The sequence below is a fragment of the Triplophysa rosa genome, linkage group LG1 (genome assembly GCF_024868665.1).
Source record: "Triplophysa rosa linkage group LG1, Trosa_1v2, whole genome shotgun sequence".
NCBI lineage: Eukaryota > Metazoa > Chordata > Actinopteri > Cypriniformes > Nemacheilidae > Triplophysa > Triplophysa rosa.
In genome coordinates, this window is record NC_079890.1 from 34563247 (window position 1) to 34579929 (window position 16683).

The following is a 16683-nucleotide window of genomic DNA, read 5'->3' on the forward strand; positions in this document are numbered from 1 at the left end:
GACTAGTAGACGTTTCATATATGGCTGGATCTTCGAGGGCCTCAATTTTGCGGGTATTAATGAGAGCTCGGGGAGAAGATCCAGCGTCAGTCGATCAGTCTGTGCATCAAAGCCTGGGTGGCTTCATGCATGCCTTTTTGTTTCACTACTTGAATCATCAGAGTCATTTGAAATCAATTTAACAATCACTCCTGAGACTGATTTGAGTATGTAAATGTGGCCAGGCGGGGAAAAATCGGGTAAGCAGCAGAAGAGAAAGGGGGGAGAGAGACAGAAATGGCAGTGAGCATCTATTACTGCATTAAAGAGTCGAATCCTTTAATTCCACACGCAGCAGGACACCGAGAAAGCGAGAAACAAAAGCAGCGAGTGCAACGTGGACAGAAAGAGACATAAAATATATAATTGCACTGATGAATAACCATAAAAGCAACAAAGGAATGGAAGAAAATGACAAAGGTTAGAAAATATTTGCTCTGTTTGAAAACCTAGTGAACTGCCTACAAGTAGTATTTTAAGGCATCATAGACACTTTACGTAAACATAGGAATCTTAATAAGGGATGGGTCACACAATGGTTAACTAGTATACCAAACAACTAGTCGACCTAACAGTTTTTCTAAAAGCCCAGTAAAACATGTTTGATCAACTGCTTTAATTATACAGTTATAATACTAAATATTACTACTATATTATACAGTTATTATACTAAATCTTGATTATGCCGCCTACTAAGATAACTAAGAAGCAAAAATTCAACGCCATAAAAACAAGCCTGTTTTAGACAATTAAAGTGTGTGCCATGCATTTATACTTCCTAGAAAATGATACCATCACATTATTTTATATAAAAAGTCAATTACGAGAATCAGAATAAGTATGCTTAAAATGCAGCTGTATATGTAGGCATTAGACATCAAAGCAGCTATTTATTTGCACAAAGCCATTGCCATTAAGAACTGCATTGCTGTCTGTGCTCTCAAATATCGCATGAAAACACAAAATGAAAAGAAAGTGCTGAGAGACAAAGGAAACGTCATAAGCAGAAGATTTGTGGTGTTCGGACATTAGAGGTGATCACAAAAGCTTGAAAAAGATTCAATTAAGCATCGTATCCATTGACCTTATTGCCATGGTTACCAAACAGAAGAAAATATTAATCACGCATGCATTTGTGGAAAAGATGAGGAAAATAGAGAGAAAATAAAGGTTATACAGAGTTGAGGAAACAAAGATGCAATGCATCCACGAGCGAGTGCAATTTAATAAGGCCCAAAACTGCAGTCTGTACTCCTCAAGCTGGAGGCACGTGGGCATCTTTCTGTTGACATCCAAACCTGGCGGTCCACTTGACCTTGCGGAACAAACAGACTCTGGTCCCTAATAATGTGTTTTTCGTTATTTGGATGAAAATTCTGTTCTTTAACTAATGGAGACACAAAGAAAGAGGCAAACTGGGTAGATAATTTATACCCTCAATCTGTACACTCAATTTTCTTCATTTACTACAACACTGAGCTTTGCTTGTCCAATGAATGCTCCTGTTTTTTTTTCACTTTAAAAATATTTGCACCTTCCTGTAGATCAACAAGTAGATCATGGAGGCAACAACACCAATATCATGGGTTCCAAGGGAATGCACAAGAATACTTTTAATAAAAGCATCTGGCAAATGCATGAATTATGAATAATAATATCAATTTGTACCAAACACATACTTCTAGATGGATGAGCGGCAAAGGTGTGTCTCCTTGAAGGGGCACACACCTGTTTCTGATCCAGAAAAAGAGGGAAAAGTAAAAACAAATTTCACACGCATACTTAAAAAAATTGACAATCATTTTCAATCACCCTGAGTAGCGGCGCACTGTTTTGGCGTATTTGGCTGCACAGCGCTGAGGGGGGAAGTTGAGCATTGTTCTATTTGATGAAACTGTGGAGTGTTTGCTCGCTGTCTGCGGGGACTGTCTTGAAAACAAGCTATCTGGAAACTCCCCCCGCTGTGCGAAATGTTAAATAAACAAAGGCATGGATAAACAAAATCCTTCCATTTTAATGTCACCGAGAAAAAATACCACGTTTTAATGCTAAGATTGCTCCAGGAAGCGACAGCACCGCCGACACAATTTTAGAAAGTTTACACATCGGTGGAATTTGGATTATAATCACTTTTCGTAATTATAAGGTTTATGAGAAAATAGAATGACGAGAAAATCTCTTTCACTGAGCTCAATGCTGGAGGAATGTTTCACAGAAAAAAGATCAATTGACACAAATCTGAATGTGCCAAAGAAAACTTGCATGAGCCATTCATGCAAATATTCTCTAATTTAATATTTTAAATATTTCAAATACTTCGAATAGCTAGTTTTAATTAAAGTGCTAGATGGCTTGTTTAGCTGAAGGACAGCTAAGAATAGCGCTCTATTGCTCAGTTTTAATAGAGTGGTGAATTATGCTTTACTTAATAAGAATGAATTCGTTCTCAGATGTTCCTTAAAAATTTGTTGTGAGAAATAATTGTTAACATCCTTGACACATAGACAATCTATAGAGCTCTGGATGCGGTTATCATAAATCAGATAAATCAGTCTTAATGGTCCAGTGTGTCATTTCTTGGAAGATCTATTGACAGAAATGCAATATAATATACATAACTATGTCTTCAAAGCTGTATAAAGACCTTAGATTATGAAGCGTGTTATGTTTTTATTACCTTAGATTGAGTTATTTCTATCTACATACACCGCGGGTCCTCTTGCATGGAATTCGCCATATTGTTTCTACAGTAGCCCTAAACGGACAAACTGCTCTACAGAGCGTGTTTCGTAAATATGTTATCTCCTTCGGCGAAGAAGCGAAAACGTGACGACATCTTAGTCCTGTGTCAGCACCGTAGTGCTTCAAAAGGAAGGGGTGGAGTGGAGTGAGCCGTTGGTTGCAATTTGCAACCTCCCCGCTAGATGTCGCTAAATTTCATACACTGGACCTTTAAATGAAGTTTATATTGAAATCTGAGATTTGATTGCACATTTGACATGATATCTTGGCAAATCCGAGCACCAATGTGTGACATTTATAAGCAGTTTTCAAAGACTAAAGTGATAGCCTCCATTTGTTCTCCATTTAAACTCATTGCTGTCTAGAAAGACAATTGATGAATTCATTTTTTGTTATTTTCCTCAAGAGAGAGTAAACATTTTTTATATAGATAAAATGAGATGCCCTGCTCCTACCTCGCTGTGTATAAATGATAATGCTCTATGTAAATGCTGATTCATATTTAGACTACACAAATCTGATTTTATTCTGCATAAAGGTGACAGAGAATGAAAATGATGCAGAACAACCCACTTTATACAGGCAGTGTAAGGGAAGCCTCGTGCAACCACACAGCCCCTTCCAGGTACAATTAAAATCCCCAGCATTAGCCATCTCTACAAAGGTCATTAAGCCCCGCCCTTGTAGGTCATGTGATTAACCAGTGGCAGAACCCCTTTGCAATGATGTGTATGATCCCGGCTCATATTCACTGGACGGCAGATCCAAGCTGAATGAACAGCCAGGGACAGTCTGAGACTTACAAAAGACCATCAGTGCGTCTTCAGACGTTGTTGGTACACACGAATAAACAAAGCAAGACATCCCCTTATTAGTTTCAATCAGATAAACTCTTCATGTCTGTGCTGCTTTTGTTCATAAAATTCATAGCAGAATGTTATGGATTCACAGTAGTAGCTTTTAAAATAGTTTAGTAGGATCAAGTATTGTTAAAAACATGTCAAATGTATGATCCCTGAGCTACAAACCTTTTTGGTAGTGAAACATTGGGTTAAATTCTGCTGTTCATCACTCATAGAATTATATAATAAGATATAAACGAGCATTTTCTATTAGAAATTATTATTCTGTTTTGTGTAAATGTACCTGTTCAAATGATAAATCCCGCTCTGATGGTAAAAATTAATGACATGATCTGATATTTGTTGAAAAAAATACCGCACCCTTATACAGCTTCATTGAATTGAGGGTAACTAAATTTTCAAATAGGAGGATTGACTACTACTTTAGGATGCTTGGAAAGCTACACGTTCAAGGTTGCTTCCCCTCAGACTGATCAGCATTGCTCATCATGAGCCCTCCAGTGTGCTTCACATGCGCACCAGACACGGGATCATGGCTATGAGTGGCATGGAGATGAAGAACAAAACCTGCATATTACAGATGCTCATATCTCACGGCTGACTGTGTCGGTTCACACAGACTTCACAGCTCCATCATAAACAACGATTACTCACGGCCGTCCACGAGTCAATGCCTTTCATTGAATCCAGATGCACATCAAACAAGCGAGCCAATCGCAGGCTTTAGAATTGGGTGAAAGTATGCAAATTGCGTTTGCATGGATATATGGCAAGACTAAGATGTAAACATTTTGTTGCTAAATGGGAAGATAACAAAAACCATATTAAAGTAGGGTGAAACATGATGGATAACATTTTTAATATGTGCATTTTAGAAAAAAAGGAAGATAAAGCAATTTTTCTTTACAACTACCTAAAAGTGAATTGGGTAAGTTCTGTAATACGAGCACTAGCAAATTACCTAGCAAAAAAAGGAAAGAAAAAAACGGTCGAGTCAGGGTTGCTGTATAAAGATGCTGGAAAAAAACAGTGCAACATTGTGAATGCAGGAATGAATTTTGGAGGAAATTAACCCGAGAATAGCATACCTACACCTGCATATTAACCTGATGAGGAAGTGTTTTAGCAGAAAAATTACCTTCAATAAAAAGTGTATGGAGAAAGTATATAATGTCTGTCAGTGGAATAAACTCCAGCTCTGAGGTTAAGAGCAGTAGGAGTTACTCTCTTCAGCCACATCAAACCCACACATCAAATCTCACACACCATGAACATGCTCGACATGTCACAATTTTACCTTCAATTTACTGTGAAAGAGACCGCTGTTGTTGTCCTCACAATGAATCCCATGATTCAAATGTACTGGAGTAAACTCATGAACATATTTAAACACATTACTGAGTAAAAAATGTTAAAAGGAATGTTTTAATCGTTCATTTAAAGAAAATGTTAAATAAAAAGAATTATACGTATGTATGTGTATGTATATGTAAAAATATGTATATATGTATGTGGGTAGTTGACAAATATCCAGCTGTGTCCTATGGTGTGACATAGCATAAAATTAGAAAACAAACTGTTAATAATTTATTATTTTATATTATTAATATTTATGTTTAGCCTATAATATAAAATAGCATAAGACAGATTTATCATCTTGTTTTTTTCTACATTTATGCTGTCAGACCAGATAGGACACATTCACACATTATTTGTCAATTCAACCTCTCTCTCTCTCTCTCTCTCTCTCTCTCTCTCAAATGCCAGTTCTTTAGATCCCCTCTTGACCCTCAGCGTGAAGATACTCTCTCCAGATTTAAGAGCACATGATCGCATCAAACAGACAACAGATTTCTAATAGTGAGGTCATGTGAAATACAGTAGGTGTTTATTTAACATCAAATTTATAAACGACGTTCTGTGCTGGCCCTCAACATGTGGAAAAATACCTTTGCAATGCTAGGTAATACCCTACTGACGATGGACTCCCTCCCAAAAAATACACACGTTGTACACAGACGCTCCAGCAATATTGAGTCTGAACGTAGCATGACGAATGCACAAAAATATATTGTAGTCCTTTAGATTTTTTTTAGCTAAAGGTAAGCCTGATGTAGTTTAAAACAAGAAGACTTCATACTGTGTATACATTTTATTTATTCATAATAATAATATAATAATAATTCAATGTTTTCAAAGCAGCCAAAATCAAACCGAATGACGAAATCTGATTGATACCTGTAGATAAATATAATAAAACAGAGAACATGCTTTAAAATGGTGATATGTTCAGTATTTGGTATTGTGTGTGTTATGTGTTTTTGGAGCATGATCGTGTGTGTGTGTGTGTGCGTGCGTGTGTGTGTGTGTGTGTGTGTGTGTGTGCGTGCGTGCGTGCAGGGGCGGCGAGAGCACAAGAGGAAGTAAGGCCATGCTGAGAAAAGGAAATAGGCTAGAGGACATTTCACGCTCATAGTGGCCAGTGAATTGGAATGACTGCAGCACGGCATGATTTGAAGGTCAGGAGATAGTGGATTATATTCCAGAGGTAGAAAGATGAGGCAGATGATGGGGGAGGGGGGTTAATAAACAGACTTTCTTTCTTTCTTTCTGATTGCAGGACAGGCAAGCAGAATAAAAACGCCAAGGCACCAAACCGACAGCCATTAGTCTCGCACATCACGTCCCATGCGCACACGCGCGACACGCTGAGAAATCTCATTTTAGTCTCCTCTGACGTACTGCCTCCCCATACTGGCCACTAACATCCACCCCCAGCCCAAAAGAGAGAGAGGCAGAGAAAGAAAATGTGTTTTACACAAACAATAACAGCGCTATCAGGCAGAGCGCAGCATTCCGAGAGCGTGATTTAATAAAAACAGAGCGGGATTGAATTATCATATTTTAACTGGATGTGTGTTTCAGTTAGAACGTGTGATTCCGGCCTACAAATGATCCAAATGCTTTTCGGAGGTGCAAGACAGCTCTCTCTCTTTCTCTCTCTCTCTCTCTTCCTCAAAAACAAAAAGCAGGGGGGCACGAGAAGACCGGGAACGTAAACTAATAAGCCTTTTGGATGTCAATGACACAGAAAATAAAGCAAAATGGCTAGAAAGCCGAAGCTCTTGTTTGATCCGGTTCTACGTGTAAGTGTATAAGAGATGTCCAGCCACGAGAAGTTGATTATCTACATGATTGCAGTAATCACACAGAATGAGATGCGAGATGACCACGTGCGTCCGCCTCGAACGGCACGATCACTCCTTACCTTAGACCCTCAGAGGGATTTTATGCATTTGACTAATATGACAACAAAAAAAAAACAGGGTGAGGGCAAAGGAGCACAATAAACAACAAATAGTGCGACAGGGATGTCAGGGGAAGATGTGTAAATCAAGCCAGCTCGTGTAATGAAATTAACTCCAGAAACACGGCAACATTTCGCCTTTTATCTGCCTTGAGCATTCTGCGTTTTTTGTGATCACGTCCCGACACAAAGCAAACAGCAGCAGGCGGAACATGAAAGTATATATTTTTCCCTCACCTATCTAACACATTGCATTCCCTCTCAATTCAGGGTTCCTAGGATTAAAGATATGGTGCTAATGAAATTCAGGAGTCCACTTTTAGCAGACGTCACAAAGGGGTTGAGTGACGCTTGGATAGGCAGTGGATTCTAGATTGTTGTGCCCCTGAAGATGCCTGAAAACATACACATCAAAAGCGAGCGACCAATCCACGCTCCTAGTTGCTCTGTCAGCATGGACGGAGAAGTCTAATAGGCAGAGAGCAGGTGCCAATCATGTCGTGCAGCCAATAGGGTCGCTCTTGTGGATGCAGCACGATGGACTCGCACACTGGCTTGTGTCCCAGCACATAATCTAACAAATACAAGACTAAAGAGTTAAAGAATTGGAACACAGAATAAATTGAAATGTGAGGAAGACTGATTAAACATTTTCATGAATGTCAAATTATTTAAATCCATAATACAGTTGCGTCACGTGTCGTATTAGTCTCTCTTTTTTCGTAAGTGTCCAGTTGTACTGATTTCAGTCCACTGAAATATTGCAAAATCCTTTAAAGAGCAAACAGCCCAGATCAGATCTCCTGCGATACCGTGCTGCACATCCTCAACCAGAACATCCTCATGTCCTCAGGGCACCACGCAGCAGACAAGAGAAATGAACATGTTTCACATGCACAGCTGAGAAACAGCAAGTAAATACGACATCAAATTCAATGTATTGTTACCGTTAAAACAAGAAACAAACATTACCAACACAAAAGCAATGAAAAGGAATTTGTGTAATGTAAATAAATTATTAAAAAAAAAAAAAGTCACATTTTTACATTGTCAGTTTTTAAGAAAATATGCACTATGTATACTAATAACTATATATATACTAATAACTGTTAATTAATAAACAAACTATTAATTAAATTTAGATTCATAATTGTTGATCAGTTTTTTAATAAGTGGGAAGTAATTATTAATCTACAGATGTCTTGCAGTTAGTTATATCATTCATTTATAATGAATTATAATGCTGATGTTACAAAATGTTACATAATTAAAATCAATATTGTTACATAATTACAATTAATATTGGTGATGATTTCAGTGTAATCACATTCATGCTTGACATAATTGCTAAAATGGTTAATTAATTTAGCAAGGTGTTTATATATAAGATACTTTAAAACTACTAAATCAGAAAAAATGAATTGTTAATATTTCTGAAATTGCCAGAACTGAGACACATGTAAATCACAGATTCCTCACTCTACAGGAAAAGCTCTGCTTCCGTGATGGTCACATGAATCACCATGACCAACACTTCACCACAGTCTGACATCCGTTCCATAGTGTGTACAGACGGTAACTGACAAAAGTGATCTGACGCATGTACAGTACACACACAACAGATACGGTTCAGCAGAGCCAGCGAAGCTATAGTTAAAAGCAGATGCGCAGAGCATTTCCGGCCTCCTCCGGACGATAAGACGGATAGAGGCCTGGAACGCAGTTCTCGTCCATATGAATGGCTATCCGTGTTAAGCTTTGAAAGCTGTCATTAATCCTGGATTTGAGGCGCAGAGCCGAATTTTGGTCATGTTATCAGAGCCGTGCCCAAAACCGCCATATTCACCAGCGCTACGTTCAGCTTCAGCGCTACCAACCAACAAAATCACACAGACACTGTCCTATGATGGTTATACAATTATTTCCGAACGATTGACCAGTCCTTCTAAAATGTAACTTCATTGTCGTAAAATAAAACAATAATCTTTTTACATCCAAATCCATCAACATTAGCCTATAAACACATCAGCTAATACTTCCAAAATAATATTTCAAATATTTCGAGTGGTATATAAATTTCACATTTTTTTATATTTACATAATAAATACAAATGCCTAAAATGATGTTTGTATGCACCTTCTGATGTCACATTTTTAGGCAATTATTAAATTAAATTGTGTCGTATTGTGTGTGATGTCAGATGTGGTATGTGTATGTCTGTATGTATCTATATAAATCTCTTTCTCTCTCTCTCTTTCTCTCTCTCTCTCTCTCGTTCACCTTCCCTTCTGACACAAGGAGGCCAAGCTGAGATCCCAGCTACTGATACCACCACCCAGCCAAACATACATAGAGGATCGGACCACCAATCATACACCCGTGCACCTAAATCATGCCGTTTACACACTCCATCAGCACACACACGGTAAGACCCCGGACACAAACACACGCAGGCCTATGATGTATGAGAGATGAACAGAGGCACAGAAATATACACTTCTGACCCAATCACATGTAAACACACAGCTGGGCCCTACGACGTGGATAAACACCGACAAACGTACACGCATCTATGATAAAAATCAAAACAGCACCCACGGATATATTTGTGCAGGGCTTTAGGAGCTCGGATGTGTAGTGTCTGTGCGTGTCTGTGTGTTAATTAATCTGCCTGGGATGTAAGAAACCTGAAGGTTTTTTTCGAGCGTCTACATGTCATGTATGACCGGATGAAGAAACGCACACACTCAACCGGATGAAAATTATATAAGCTTGCCAGCAGTACATCAAGCAACACATAAATACACACGCTGTGAGATTCAACGTAACGCTAACCTCTTGCTGTTAAAACTGAGCCACTGTTTCAGTGTGTTCATGTATATGTGTGTGAGTGTGTGTATGTGTCCTCAGAGTATCTAGTGAAGAGCAGATGCAGCACAGCACACCATGTGGTTTGGAAGTAGAATTATTTCCTTTTCCCTTCTACATATGTAGCAGATGTTTGCATTTGTTAAATATTACAGAAAGTAACATCTCAAACAAATAATAATAATAATAAATAATAATTCTGATCGATACTGTTTTTTCACAGAATTTAACTAATGACAATCTTGGACCGTTATTGTAGCGTTTATCCATATGAGGGTGTACCTCAATGCAGTGTGTGTTCGTGTGTTTTCAGAAGGTGCTTGTGAGGGGTCAAGTCCTCCAGCCCGACCGGGTCCTGCTTATTTCTCCATCACAGCTCAAATGGGCTCCCGAGCTGGAATAAATCACTGTCGCCACGGAAATGCGGCGACAGCCATGATAGATGGCTGAAATGCGTGTTTTGATGTCTTTAGTGTTGCCGACAATTTGGTAATCTCGCCTTTTCCTGATCTCCGTAGCATTATGTGTGGGAGACATTTGAATTCTGACACGAACGCCTGAGACAGAGTCCCTACAGCAAACACCTTTATGACATCAGCATGACGCAACAACGCTAAAGTGAGTCCGAACTTTCGGCCTTTTAAGATGTGTAATATACATGTATACTAATGCAAATAATGTGATGATAAATAAAAAATGAAGCAAGCATAATTGCGTAGAAAAAGCGAATAATCACACTGAATATTTAAGCGGTTGCCTAGTTCTCTTTCGTACTTTTCAAGTTTAGTTTTAAGTTCGTTTTTAAGTATGTTTAGTTTTTATTTTGAGTGCAATTTTAAACACATTTTAAAACACTGACTCTCTCAAAGCAAGTTTTACAAATAGACTTGACATAACACCGTCAAAAAAATACAAAACATTGGATCGTAGTTTACGTTTGTTTACGACGCACTGCACAGGACTGCAGGTGAAGGTAGGCGGACTCATTTTAGTGGGTGAAAGTGTGTCAGTTTGGGTCACGAGTGCGATGACCTCAGTGCGTGTCATGACATCGCACGGCGTGTGTACGTCTCCTGTATGGCACGGATGTCCATCACCGCAGACACATTTGCGAAGTGGTGACAAAGCGACTAATTCTATTTTTCTGAACACCCCCAACATCCCCAACCCACAAGCCCCCCCCCGGCCTCAGTGACCGGTGAGCCCCCCCCTCGCTGCCTGAATATAGACCTTGACACCCCCATAACACGCACAACACACACATCCAAACACATCCCATTTTCGGGCACCAACGTGACACTTTCGGCTTTCGTGCAAAAACGCGCTCCATACAACATCGGAATAGGAGCACACCTGTAAACCCGCTTCCAGCGGCCATGGCCTGCTTCTGAATCCACAGCCCCCCAACAAGCCAACGCTTGCACCTGGCAGGATCAAACAAGCGTGCACTCCCCACAAACTCTCCTACAATCAATACTTACAGGCAACACCACACGGCAGTCCCAGGTACGGCTTTACTGCACACACACACACACACAGAAGAAGAGAGAGAGAACCATCACTCCAAAGAGCAGAAAGCAGTGTACTGACCTTTCCTTGCCTCTTTCCTTTCTTTCTTGCCCTCCTTGACGTCCATTCCACACTTGTCTACTGGCTGCTGGTGCTGGGGCTACAGTAGTGGAGTAACGAAAGTGTGTGAGCGAGAGAGAGTGAGTAATCTCGCTCGACCTGACTATAGCGAGAGCATTAGTGTGATTTCACACCCAGGCTGCAGCCCTGCCTACTGTCCTGATGGGGTTCCTGAATGTGCTGCTTATTTAGAAAGCCGGCGCGCTGTACCTGGGCTTGCTGCTTAAAGCAAGAGCCAACATCTAGAGTGCATAATACCCCCACTCTCCCTCTCTCTCTCTCTCTCTCTCTCTCTCTCTCTCGTGCACACACACACAAACATTAGTACGCTCTTGCTGGCTGGCTGGCTGGCTGGAGAGGCAGACGCCGGCTCAGGCGCACATTTAACCACACGCGTAGTTCTCGGTAATCTCCGTACCTCTGGCAGGGCTGGGAACCGGCGTGTGAATACGCACACATGCACGCACGCACAGTTGCGTCCCGGTTTCTTTTCTCTAGAAGTGTTTAGAAGACAATTTCGACAAGGGATTGCTCGCAATCTACTCGGATGATCCACATGGATGAGTTATAATATGCTTTCCACTCTCCTGCGCTTTGTGTTCCCGTCTGTCTCTGTTTTTTCTGTCTTTCTCTTGCAGATGCTAGTTGTTTTAGCTTATTATCTAGCCGCCACATGTTTCTGCTGGGGGACCGCTTTTCATTTTTGGATATGGTCCCCGAGCCGCACATGGGACGTCGGGGTTGGGGGGTTGCACTACATTGTGACTCAGGCTGAATGTGTGTTAGTCAAATTTATTATTTATTGCCAAGCCGCATTCGGCTTTTTCTCATCTGCACGCGGGTAGATAGAAATGGGGGGTTTGGGGGGGTATGTTTGAGGGAGGGGGTCAAGGGTGCGAAGATTTTATTGAGGGCGGGGGGGGGGGCGGGGGGGTTTAGCCAGTGGTCATGATTTGGTGCGCGGGCCTAGAGGGAGGTGAAAAGAATATATAAGATATTAATTTAATTTATTTATTTATTCAGCGGGTGCACATGCCTTATCAGGTCGGTGTCTCTTAATGACATCACTGGCAGCTTCTCCGAGCTGTCCAGAGTCACCCTGCCTCTCATTTTTCTTCAAAATGACTTCAATTCATTGTGTGTGTGTATGTGTGTGCGCGCATGCAAGTGTTACTGCCCATCTAAAATTGAGAATAATGCTATCCAATTGGTCCACACTTTCATGTAAGATAGCTTCAAATAAAAAAACTGTTAGTAAAAAATATATACTGTATATATATAGAAATTTAAATAAATAAATAAAATTGCATGTACAGTCGAAGTCTGTTATGGACTTTGTAAGTTTATTTCAGTACACTTTTTTTATTTATTCAAAAATTGTCTGTGATAACCAACGGCATAGTGCTACACCAAGAGCTAAACATCCTGCATTTAACATATTATTAACTTTTAAAATGTTACAGAAGTGCACAGTCAAAGCAAGAAAAGCATTGCTTAACTCTTACAATAATAACCAAAGTTTTACTATGGTGAAAGTGTGGTAAACACGTTTTTCTGGCGGTTTGATTATCATCTGTACAACCAAAGTTTAGACTACAGTTAAACCATGGTTAATGCGTCGCAACCATGGTTCATTTGGGGTTAACATGTTTTAACAATAGCAACCTTTTTTGTATTAAAACTAGGGATGCACCGATGTTAATTTAACACCATCGGCTTATCGGCAATAGCATTTTAATAATAGGTTTATTAATTAACTGCATGGAGGCAACGAGCTGCATGTCTGAATAATCCAACGTTTTTCTCTGAGCAAAATCAGACTTTATTTAAGTTTATTAAAGAAATGTTCAATGTTAAGTCAAATATGAGTTAATGTTGTTAATAAAATAAATATTGGATAGCAAAATGCAGAAAAAACTAGCTAGTATTGTAAAGTACTATGCAATCGACCAATATCGGAATCAGATGAAAGTTGTTTGTCAAAATCGGTATCGGCCAAAAAATCCTATCGGTGCATCCCTAATTAAAGCCATGGATAATTTGGGGTTAACATGTTTTAACAATAGCAACCTCTTTTGTATTAAAACCATGGTTAATTTTCATAAGGGATGTGTGTATGTGTTTGGATCAACATACAAAAAATGACTTCTTGTGCCAGACTGGGAAACAAACCACCAAAAAAATGCAAATATCGCAGTTTATCCCAGATCTCTCTCTCTCTAGTGAACAGAAATCTCTTACTGAATCTTAGACGTCAAGCTTTGACACAACCACAAGCCCATTCAATCCTCAGACCCACCAACAACAGCACTCATGACAAGGCATATCAAAGTTAAATCACAGCTTTAAATATCCATAATCCAAATATCTTCAATTCTTGCCTTTCTCCAGAATGTCTCATTCTCGTGAAGTCCAAAAAGCTATTGTAGGCAGATGAGGGTGTGGAGGAAATAGCCGCGGCCATTTCAGCACAACCATTACGCCTTAGAGTGGAACAGGTGCTATTACAACTTAATCATTCTAATGCATTCATAATCATCAGCATTTTTATACATCACTTTTAAAAGCTATGCCTATGTAAAAAAAGAACTAATTTCCCTTACAGAGCCATTTAAGTGAGAAAGTAAAAGACGAAAGAAAGAAAAACCCTTTTTCAAGAACAAGGTGCAAAAAGACAGAATAGGTGGGATGGAGTGGGTGAGAGAGAGAGAAGGGATATTCACGAAACACTGGTCCTGTCATCTCCAGCATTTTACAAGCCCAAGGAGATATGGATTGACTAAAATTAACACGAAGGACAATTAATATTAATAAGGGTGTCTCTCTTGGCAGAGACTTTTAAATGGGTTAAGTACAAGTGCCCGTGCTGAAGGGGTGGGGGGTAGACCTGTTAACGCTCATTCTCAATTAGCCTTCTCTGAGGAGAGCAGGTCTAGCACACTGTGACTAACCCCCCCCCCCCCCCCCCCCCCATACACAATTACCTGCTCCAAACCTCAACCAGTCCAACACAGCACTCATATAGAGCCTGGAAAACACTTAACATGACAGAACTCCTGTCAGGACCCTCTCTGCATCTACCCGTGTCTCTCCACCTCCTTCTCTTCCTCTCTTTTGGTCTCTGTTCTTTCCTGCTGTTTTTGAACTTTCAATTCTCCTGAACAGCATTATGATTATATATTATTAATATTTCTGAATTATTACTCATTTTCTCCCTAAAAATGGACTGCTTTAATTCACATTTGAAGTACTCATCAAGGCCGGCTAGCGAAATGAATGTGGACGGATACATTATATTTGCAAAAATGCAAAGAGCACATGAAATATATATGGACATAGTAAAATATTAAGTGTTAATTTCAAAAAAGATCATTTGCTCAGGCAAAAATTGCCTTTTCATTAATCCCACCTTGGTGTTTTTCTTTTTTTTTGTAATAAAAGACCTATAACTTTCACAGAGAATATTAAGATATTCTCTTGTCTATTAAAACTATTATTTTGTGTGTTACTACAGTAAGGAAATACAGACACTTCAAATGTATTTGTATTAAAGCCACAATTACAAATGTATCAATGTAATCAAGGTAAAAAAATCAAATCAAGCTGTTTTTTTAAAGATAGAACAAGTATATAATCAAACAACATATATCGCTAAGAGTATGTGGAGAACTTCTAATTGTCAAATTTAGTGGAACATATCGTCGCTGTCCTTCCGAAACCTCGGATGTCCAAATTCACTTCAGGAAATGTAAAAAACACTGTACTTTTAAGACAATTAAATACTGTGTTGTCAAAGTTAAAAAGCACATTTTAATACGTTGCGCTGGTTAGATATTTGCAAAACCCAGTGACAAACATAAAGGATGACTAGTAATAATGAAAAAAAAATCTGAATCACAAAATGTGGTGATACAAGATTTCAGAAGGACAGCGGTGATACTGTAGTTTATATGACAAACTACACCAGTGGTTATTTTGCAAGGACTGTACATGTAAATAAAAGTAATTGTAAAAAATACCAGAAAAATAAAGTTGCATATGACAACATAAATTGAAATAAGTAAGACCCATGGATAAAAGTGTCTGCAAAATTAATGTAATTTCAAAATGATTACATCATGCATTTTAAGCATGGCTTAGGTCTCTAAATATCCAAAAGTCCACAATATATTAAACAAACAAATAGCAACACATTTCTTAAAGATGGACATCACACCAACATTATGCAACACTGTAAACGGCAACATTGAGCTTTACAGCATTTCAGGAAAAACTCAGCTTCCCATGACCACCCTCTGCCAGTGCTCAGCAGTGTCCATTCTCAGCATTAAAAGCATTTTAAAGTCTGCCGCTCTAGGTAGTCCTTCTGTGACTGTGAGTTAAAACATAAGTGTTTTGTGCATGTGCATAAGTGACAGTGTTTGTGTGCATGTGTGTGTGTTTTGTGTGCCTCACTGTGACTTCATTAGGACAGTAGGGTGAAAAGTATTTACTGACACTAATACAGAGAGGAAGATACGAGAGAGAGATATACAACTATTCACATCAGGCAGAGCAGTCTAACACACAAGAGAGCCTTTTTTAATTTGGATTTTAACACATTAATACTTATAAAAAGTAATAAATAGCTATATTTGCCAACACAGAATTTTGTTTAAAACATTTCACATCTGAAAATGTCACACTTTCAAAAGACTCAACACTGTGCTCAGAGTCAGGCGTCCAAAATCTACCTTAGTCCTCTTTATTCCTCTGTGTCAACAATTTCATTTTTCGTTTATCTTTTATTTCTCCTAAGAAATTTAAGTTACACCCCATAAGCAACAAAATGGGAACTTCTGAGCAGTAAAATATTTCTTATGTTTTTTTTTTCTTCACATAAACGAGTCAGGCTTCCTAACACTATTTCACATACACAGACCAGATGAGAACCCAATGACGTACTGAAGAGCTTTCTATTATCTGCCATGATGAACTTGAGGTCTGCTCCCAAACCCAGGGGTGTGTCTGTCTAATGCTGACCCCTGCAGCCCCTCGCTCCAGCTGACGCCCGCCCCGATGACCAGCACTTTACCACACCACTGAATAAAACACCCCATAATGAGACAGGCCACAAAATGGCTCCTCCACCAGCCGATGCGAGAGCTGGTGCTGGATGAGGGAGAGAGAGAGAGAGGGGGGGCAGAGAGCAAAGCAAAAGATGGAGAACAGCAAAAAGGTCACCTCTGCTTTTA

General features: G+C 39.3%; 1 protein-coding gene across 1 annotated transcript in view; it reads right to left on the reverse strand.

Moving 5' to 3' along the window:
• Window positions 1-11648, reverse strand: part of zfhx3b (zinc finger homeobox 3b) — a 224376-nt gene extending 212728 nt beyond the window's left edge. The window contains exon 1 of the mRNA XM_057347034.1: window positions 11411-11648. The gene's annotated coding sequence lies outside the window, so the exon portion shown is untranslated. The remainder of the gene's footprint in view (window positions 1-11410) is intronic.
• Between the last annotated feature and the right edge of the window lie 5035 nt (window positions 11649-16683).